Below are 9,538 nucleotides of genomic sequence, written 5' to 3'. Positions count from 1 at the left end.
GGTGAGCGCGGTACTCGTGGTAGAACGAGAGGCGGGGGGTCACAAGTTTTGGGTGCAGAAGCCATTTCACTATGTATCAGAAGTACTTCCCGTGCAAATCTCGGTATCCACACTATCAGAAGATAACCTATACAATTTTCATGGCATCCCGAAAACTCCAACACTACTTTCAAGAGTGTTCGGTAATAGTGGCATCTGAGGTACCCTTGAATGACATTATTAACAACAGGGACGCGACTGGCTGCATCGCCAAATGGGACACAGAGCTCCTTCCCTTTGAAATTGTATACAAATCGCGCCGAGCCATTAAATCTCAGGTGTTGGCTGATTTCCTGGCCGAATGGACAGAAGCTGAGCTCCCCCGGGAATATAGTACATATTCACATTGGACAATGTACTCCGATGACTCCAAGATGTTAGCCGGACTGGGGGCTGGGGTGATCCTTACATCTCCCATAGGTGACAATATCCAGTATGTCCTACAGATTATGTACACAGATTCTAACAACGTAGCCGAATACGAGGCCCTGTTGCATGGTCTTCGGATGGCAACGTCAATGGGCATACAACGGCTCGAGGTGTGGGGAGACTCTAACCTCGCCATCTCCCAAGTCAACAACGAATTTGATGCCAAGGACCCAAAAGTGGCGGCATGTAGGAATGTAATCCTTAATATATCAGCCCGGTTTGAAGGGCTAGAATTCCACCATGTCTCTAGAGACAACAACCAAGCCGTGGACGTCCTCGCTCTCATGGGTGCTAAGCGTGACCCAGTCCCTAAGAACACCTTCTTGGAACGGCTCTTCAAGCCATCCGTGGTGTGCCAAGATGGGGACAATAGCGCGGTAGCCAATGGACCCGAACAGATCATCCCACCGGAAATCGACCCAGACGACGATATCATCGACGGCTCGGTGCTCGAAGAAACACCTTCGGCTCATGAAGTCATGGTCGTATTCACACCATGGACCAAGCCCTTCCTTGCCTATCTTCTACGAGAGGAGCTCCCCGATGATCAGACCGAGTCACGGCGTATAGTCCGGTGTTCTAAAGCCTACAAGGTTCACGAGGATGAGCTGTATAAGAAAAGCACTACCGGAGTCCTCCAGAGATGCATATCTGAAGAAGAGGGGCTGCAACTTTTGGCTGGGATACACGCCGACATGGGCGGCCACCACGCGACAGCTCGGGCTTTGGTCAGCAAGCCCTTCCGAGCCAGGGTTTTCTGGCCCACCGCTCGCGCGGACGCACATACTTTAGTCCAACACCATATTGGATGCCAGCCTTTTGCAAATCAAAGCCATATGGCCCCCACGGCTCTCCGGACTATACCAATCACCTGGCCCTTTGTGGTCTTGGGGCTCGACACGGTTGGGCCACTTAAAGGGGATCCAAGAAAAAGAAATACTTAGTGGTTATGGTCGACAAATTCACTAAATGGATCGAGGCAAAACCCGTAACTTCAGCCGAATCCGGACCAGTTGTCGACTTTATATCTGATGTGGTGCACCACTATGGTGTTCCCCATAGCATAATCACGGACAATCTATCTATCTATCTATACCTATACTAATTACATACTCCCTAAAAATTCCTACGGTAATTAGAATTTATGAGCCGTTAATCTGGTGGGTCCAGATTATTACAGTGTAGATTCAATTAAAAATTTGCTTTCGTTGTGAGAAAAAACGCTCCAACGCACACAATTCATTTGTAAAACACGATTAGCAATCTTTATCTCTTTCATTCACGAAAAAAACGCTCCAAAGCAGTCCACCTAAAATCCAATTAGCAATCTTCATCTGCTTATTCACGACAAAGAAACTCTACTCCCCCGCAAAAAAACAACTCTACTCTACCTACTCATACTGTCACACGTCTCCTTCCATATCTATACCTATACTAATTATATACTCCCTAAAAATTCCTACGTTAATTAGAATTTATGAGCCGTTAGTCTGGTGGGTCCAAATTATTACGTTGTAGATTCGATTAAAATTTTGCTTTCGTTGTGAGAAAAAATGCTCCAAAGCACACGATTCATTTGTACAAATGAATCCATCTAAAACACGATTAGCAATCTTTATCTCTTTCATTCACGAAAAAAAGCTCCAAAGCAGTCCACCTAAAACACAATTAGCAATCTTCATCTCTTTATTTATGGTCGATAAATTCACTAAATGGATCGAGGCAAAACCCGTAACTTCAGCCGAATCCGGACTAGTTGTCGACTTTATATCTGATGTGGTGCACCGCTATGGTGTTCCCCATAGCATAATCACGGACAATCTATCTATCTATCTATACCTATACTAATTACATACTCCCTAAAAATTCCTACGGTAATTAGAATTTATGAGCCGTTAATCTGGTGGGTCTAGATTGTTACGGTGTAGATTCAATTAAAAATTTGCTTTCGTTGTGAGAAAAGACGTTCCAAAGCACACAATTCATTTGTACAAATGAATCCATCTAAAACACGATTAGCAATCTTTATCTGAAAAAAAGCTCCAAAGCAGTCCACCTAAAACCCAATTAGCAATCTTCATCTCTTTATTCACGACAAAGAAACTCTACTCCCCCGCAAAAAAACAACTCTACTCTACCTACTCATACTGTCACACGTCTCCTTCCATATCTATACCTATACTAATTATATACTCCCTAAAAATTCCTACGTTAATTAGAATTTATGAGCCGTTAGTCTGTTGGGTCCAGATTATTACGTTGTAGATTTGATTAAAATTTTGCTTTCGTTGTGAGAAAAAAATGCTCCAAAGCACACGATTCATTTGTACAAATGAATCCATCTAAAATATGATTAGCAATTTTCATCTCTTTCATTCAGAAAAAAAGCTCCAAAGCAGTCCACCTAAAACACAATTAGCAATCTTCATCTCTTTATTCACGACAACGAAACTTTACTCCCCTGCAAAAAAAACTCTACTCTACCTACTCATAATGTCACACGTCTTTTTCCATATAAAAATACAAGGAAAAAAACATGGTGCCTTTTCTTTAGCCCCGAGCAGCCGCGCCGCCAGAGGTCGCGAACCTGCCGCCACCTCGACTCCTCCGTGTCTGGTGCGCCGCTGGAGCACCCGTCGCGTGCCGGCGAGCTCACCAGCGAGCAGCAGCCGTCCTCCTGTCTTGCCTTTTTGCCGTCCTTCCCTGCTCCTCTCTCACCTCTCTCTGCCTCACCTCCACAGGGACATCAGGACGCCGCCGGCGCGCGGAACGAAGCCGCCCCAATTGGATCCACGCCCTCCACCATCGCCCGCTCTCCTACCGTCTATCCTCACCTCGAATCGGTCACGCTGATAGCCGTCGATGCCAGATCCTAGCTTGGCCACCCGCTGAAAGATCCAGCACCCTATGCCTTGCGACCTCGCGCCTCTCACCGTCGAGGGCGGTAGGAACGATGGAGTCGTGCATGTGCCGGCTCCTATGTGGTGCGTGCAGAGCCACCGGCTTGAGAAACGGCTGCAGGCCTGGAGCGCGCCCTGCCTCGAGCAGCATGCATGCATGGCTGGCGGCCGAGACATCAGAGGAGCTTCAGCAGGTGGCGGTGATCCAAAATTACTCCTTCCAGTACAACGTTAGCCAATGCGAAGGGTCCCTTTATTTCCCCTGCCTAGCTCCAATCTTGATCCTTTCATGTTTGATGTAATGTGTACAGAGAAACGAGTCTGCCGAGCCAAATTTGCTGAACCAGGCTGCCAAGTTTGAGGTAAAAAACTCAGCAGGGAAGTATCTATCCTGAATTTTCTGCACTACATAAATTTACCCATAGAATATATCTCTAATAGTACCCTGTCCAAAATGTTAGTGCTATTTCTGCAATTTAGCAAGCCAAATTTTTCCCAAGTGCATTCCATAATATATCTCTAATAGTATCTCTCCATTGCTATTTCCGAGATCTTCCATCAATTTCTATTACAATAGAAAAATGGTCCCTGTCACATATATAGTATGCACTGGGCAATCATGATTCATGGGCAGCTTATATATACAATGGTTGATAACAATTACTTCAGGGTATCCATTCTACTATTTTTTACATACTCAACAAATTTGTGACGTCTGATCTGGTAGAGAAAACAATTCGAGATATTATGTTCTTACCTACATAATTCCGTATTGATGACTTAGCATTCAGCATGATTTAGTTTCTAGCTTGTATACATTAGTATTATTATGAGCTACCTAGAAAGTTTTCGGGCTTTTAGTTTCAGTTATGCTCATGGAGTGCACACGATTCACAGAATATAAAACTGCACCAAGCATTAATTTTACACGCGTGAAGCTTTTTACAATTAATTCCTACTATGGAAAAATCATTCATCAGCTAGCTGAATGAACATACACTGTATGACAATGCGAATAAGCACACTAAATATTACGAGTCATAGTACTTCCAAGCTATTTTTACAAATGCATTTCACTGGACTATGTTCTGATTACCTTTTTCTTAAGCTTCAGAAGGTTATTTTGGATTGAAATGACAATTTGCAACTTTTCACCTTTTTAATAGTACTGAGGACCACATTTAGAAAATTCAAGGGTGGTGAGTTCAATCAGGTGAAAAATTGTAGGTCGAACATGAAAGGATGCACATTCGTTTTTGAAGATTGAAAATAACGTTTCATGAAGCAAACTTGAGGTATCAATCAAGTCTCACTTTTTTTATTTGTATAATTGGTTGACATATGAGATGCCTCAGGACGTGTGACAGTGATACTCATGATTTCTTGTTGTGCAAAAAAATATAGTATACATCAAGAGTTGTATAAATCTGCAAAGGGTGACATACCTGCAGTACAAGAAATTATAAGAAGTAAATAGCATCGAAACGATCTTTGCTTTTTTGGATGGAAATAGGTGAGATCTATTAAGCAATAATAGGGTTAGGAATGATGGTTGCTGATAACTATACATTTTTATGAATAGTCATCTACCTGGATGTCATCCTTCAAACACGAATAATTGAATTCTTATAGTACATAAATGATATTGTTTAGTTCTCCTTTCTAGAGTCTCTTTTGCGTCATGGTATATCCGTTATCGAGAATGATGCTCGGAAAATTCTTCTTTCCATGCCAAATAACATTTTGTTTTGACTCGATAACACCATGTAACATGGTGGATGTCGTAACACACAACAGTTAAACTGTAGCGACATAGAGATAGGAATGGGAAAATCATCTTAGCTATAGTGTATGGACAAAAGAGCATTGATTAATGATGCTAAGAGCTAGCTCTTGCCGCATTATCATATATCTCTATAACTTTCAAGGACCAGTAATTGTACGATTGTATCATGTGATTGGTACTACAAAATTGACAATCTCTGTGTATTAATATCTTAATTTCAAGATGAATTGGAGAAGGGAATCTGCTCTACGTTTTCTAATCTGTCACAGTCAATGTGTATTTCTGGTATTGATGTACAGTTATTAAGAAAGTTTTCTTTTACAGATATTCTGCTAATGATAGGAAGCGTGGTTGAAAACTGCTCTGGCTGGAGTTGTATGCTTTGTGACTCAAGACTAGAGACTGGTGTCACGGTGACTTGCACGCACTCCTGATGGTCCTACCACCCACCTTTTGCTTTCTTGAATTTTCTTATTTTCATATTAACACTGCTATTGGGGTCAATCTCTGTTGTTTACTGCTCTAATCAAGCTATTGCTAGGATTCCATGTTTCCTACATTGTATTATACTGATCATTAGTAATTCAACCTACATTGTATTATACTGGCCATTAGTTGAATGTTGATTCTCTGATAATCTTAATACATCCATGGCTGTTCAGGAAATAGGGAAAATGTATAAACTGGTGAAATATCACACAGTAACCTCCTCTTAGATCTGAGCTAAGATTATATGGGTTCTACCGTGCATGTTGATACACAGTGCATCGGGTTAATGTGCCTCAGGCGTAAGGACTCATGACATATTAACGAATTACACATGTTTGAGTTAAAAAGTGTACGTTTGTTTTTTTCTATTACGAAACATTTGATGATGTTTTGTTTTGATCTTAATCAAAATGCTACAGAAATGCAAGTCAAGGTTTAGTTACTATAATTTTACTTACTATTATTTCCACTCTGTTCTCTACAAAGAAAAATAAATTACGGATAAATTGCAGTGATAAGCTATCAAAAAGAGACATACATTTACTTATATTGTTCAATATTCAATTGATTGATTTTTTTTTAGTTACGAAAGTGCGATGTTTCAAAAATGAAAAACGAACTCTTGGTTTAGTAATTAACTAGGAAATATGCCCGTGCGTTGCAACGGGAAAAGTTTAGCATACACATCTATCTCAATAATACACAAAATCAAATGAGTGACAACAAACTCATAAGAGTGATTACATATGATAATAAAAATGTTGTGTACTTTGTGGACCGTCCATACAAATATGCTTTTATTGTGTGTATGTTAATATCGCATAGATGTACCAACTTCTTCAGTTGCGACATATGCAGGGTTCATCATCGCAATTGATTCTTTGTATGGTGGTGTAGCTCTTCAATTCACGGTTAACTGCAATTTGCGCTATTCTAGCTTTCTTTTGCTCTGGCTGCATATTTGCGTATTTCTGCCTTTCTCTTGCACATTTTTTGTTTTTTGTGCCAGCTCCATATTTGCATATTTCTTCCTCCCTTGGGTGCAATTTTTTTCAACTGAGTTGAATCTTTATTTGTTTTGTTTCGCTGATAGGCCCGACGTCGCTTTTTCAGCTTCTCCTGTTTTTCTTCATTGGTCATTCGTGCATACCGCTCTCTATCTCTTTTATTTCTTTGTGTTCTTTGGCATCCAGGACTGGAGATAGCGACCCAAATTGCTTGGCAGCATGAGAGTTTTCTATATTGTATGAATCTGTTAAATTTATTTAAAAAAATAAGGAATTGATTAGATTTTGCATTAAATAGAACATATGTAGCTACTTCTAAGATACTTTAATTACATTTTACCTAAGAATAAGAATATATGCGTTGTTTCTACTTTAATGTTGTACTTCAGATCACACAGATTCTTTTATAAGTTGTTTAGCCATTTTGCCTTGCAGGTTTAAATTGATATTAGCCAACTTAGATATTCTCTATTTGTTCTCTTTGGACCATTATTACTAAAGCAAGTTAATATTATAATACATAGAATCCATAAGTTTTCTTTTGTTTGTCAGTAAGTTAGATGCTTTACATTACTGGTTTAGACCAAGATAGTGCTCCCATTATAATCATTAATAGAGTAAGTTACTTTTGTTTAAATATTTTTTTATGTCTGGTATCCCAAAACAAAGTTTGAAATAAGCATGAATGACTCAAGCAATGTCGACGGATGTGTTGATAGAGTGTCAGGTTTTTCCTTGATGGAATTTAGGAGATAAAAAAATGATATTGAAGTAAGGACATTGGTACACACAACATTTTTTCGCCCTACCTCAGTACGGTGTTGAAGATCGGATGATAGATGCATAGTGACAAAGCAGATCACATCATCAAATTAACCATCCTAATGAGTTACCGAAATCAGACAATAAAAATGTCCTATGCGCAACACTTTAGTTGAAGTAAATTTACCTAGATGAAATTGTTCCTCCATACCACATCCAGCGCGTCCACCTTCAGAAACGTTAAGCATGGCGTCTTCTTTCTGGTCTAGAACAACAACTTCATCGAGATCAGACTCTATGACCATGACTTCTAAATGTATGTGTTTTGTAGCTGGTGACTTATTATGCAGTCGCATATTGACATTTGTGTGCTAACCGGTGTATATATATTAGTCCAAGATTGTTTATTATGAAAGACTCTAATACGAGTACGTGGAGAACACACAAACAATACCAAATCCAATCCAGCTTTGATTCAAATCGGCCAACACCAAACAAAAACATTTTTTTGTTGATACTTTCAAACCGATAAGTGCGGTACGTGCCACGTTCTTTTCTTGAGATTTGCCAAATCTGACACATGCAATTATTTTCTTAGGACTTTCCATACATGGCATGTGATTTCTGAGACTTACCAATTCAGACACATGCAACAACATATAGGGCTTCGATGTGTGCAGCATGAGCCGGTTTAATCCGGTCATTCTCTCCTTAACTAGTTAGGAAGTGCGGCTTGCCGCACCCGGCAGCACCGCTGCCAGGTAGTTGTATCCAATCCGATTATACAACATTGAAGCATTTCAAGTATAGAAAAAATGTAAATTACGAAAAAGGTCATGTTGAGATGGTATTCATTCAGGGAAGAGCTGTCATGATATGCAAGCAATAGACATTGCAAAAACCGATCACTCGAGAGCAAGGGCCTATGCACCCGTTCACAATACATAAATGGTAGTAGATTAAGGCTTCATGTCATGATAGCCTGTAGTGCGGCAAGGAGATTCATACCAATAATCGAACACCAACAAAAAACATGGAAGGACATTGCCCAAACCCAACATTTAATTCCCTCATTTCAAAGCTTAAATAAAAGATTGCACAAATAGTTCATAGTTGTATAGATCCAGCTGAATAAATCGTTTATTCCAACATTCACTGAACAAACAAAATAAAAAGGGCATAGGAGTGATAGTACATAGAGGCATCATCGACATTTGAGGCAGAGACAAGAGGCCACAACTCCTTCAACACGGCCATGTACGGTATCTTTCCTTTGAGCAATGTCATCTCTATCTACGCATCCTGGATGTTGGGGATGAGAAAGCAATTAGATGTGAACATTCAAAGGCATGTCTACATGTGACACTTTAGTACGCAACACCAGATAAATATAGCACTCCTGAGCTCATTGATCATATTTATCCAACAATATACAAGCGAGCTAACACTGAGTTATTATGCTATATTTTGATGCTTTATGTCCAGGCTAGGCCAGTGTGCTCTATATCCTGAAAGAAAATATCTATTTGTTTTTTGGATCGCATCATGCTCAACATACAGTAATGCATTGATAAGGGTGATTAATTCTGGAAAATAAAGAACGAAAAATCATAGCATGTGTTGAAGAAATTGAGCATATCTATTTTTTAAATCTTGAGCAGGATACAAACTTTTGGTAAAGTGAACTATATATGTTGCAAAGAGAGTGGTGATGACAAACAGGGTATTTGCAATTTTGAAGGAGAATATATATAGCGACAACACATCACCGAGATTTACATTCAGCAAGCCAGAAGGACTAACACAAAATAATCACAAGATGACATTTTTATGCAAGGCTAGCAAGGCATCTGCTGACTAACATTTACCAAGCAGAAAGGATACTACAAAACGATTTTAGAAATTGGCTCACATGTGATCCATGCATTTAGTCTTTACCTGTGGAAGCCCCTTGACTATTAAATCATCACCATCCATCAGGTTGACAGTGCCTGCAAGCTGGGCCTAGAGAAATTTTGAGTGGCATGGAAATAAATCCCAAGTTAAGGTCTATCAGTAATATAGATACTTAGGTAAGTAAAACTGTAGAAGCGTGATAGTAAATGCAGAATGTTGAGATAAACCCA

At 39.8% G+C, this 9,538-nt stretch overlaps 1 long non-coding RNA gene across 2 annotated transcripts; it reads left to right on the top strand.

Moving 5' to 3' along the window:
* The first annotated feature begins 3,001 nt into the window (after nt 1–3,001).
* On the top strand, nt 3,002–6,440 carry LOC123052845 (uncharacterized). Of its 2 annotated transcripts, none has more exons than XR_006425121.1 (3): nt 3,002–3,562; nt 3,680–4,663; nt 5,479–6,440. It is a non-coding gene; the product is annotated as an uncharacterized lncRNA (long non-coding RNA). The 2 variants fall into 2 exon arrangements; XR_006425122.1 differs by having other exon boundaries at nt 3,002–3,598.
* The last annotated feature ends 3,098 nt before the right edge of the window (nt 6,441–9,538 follow it).

Source organism: Triticum aestivum, chromosome 2D (genome assembly GCF_018294505.1).
Source record: "Triticum aestivum cultivar Chinese Spring chromosome 2D, IWGSC CS RefSeq v2.1, whole genome shotgun sequence".
Lineage (NCBI taxonomy): Eukaryota > Viridiplantae > Streptophyta > Magnoliopsida > Poales > Poaceae > Triticum > Triticum aestivum.
The sequence above is the reverse complement of the archived record's forward strand: the minus strand, read 5'-3'. Positions and strand labels throughout refer to the sequence as shown.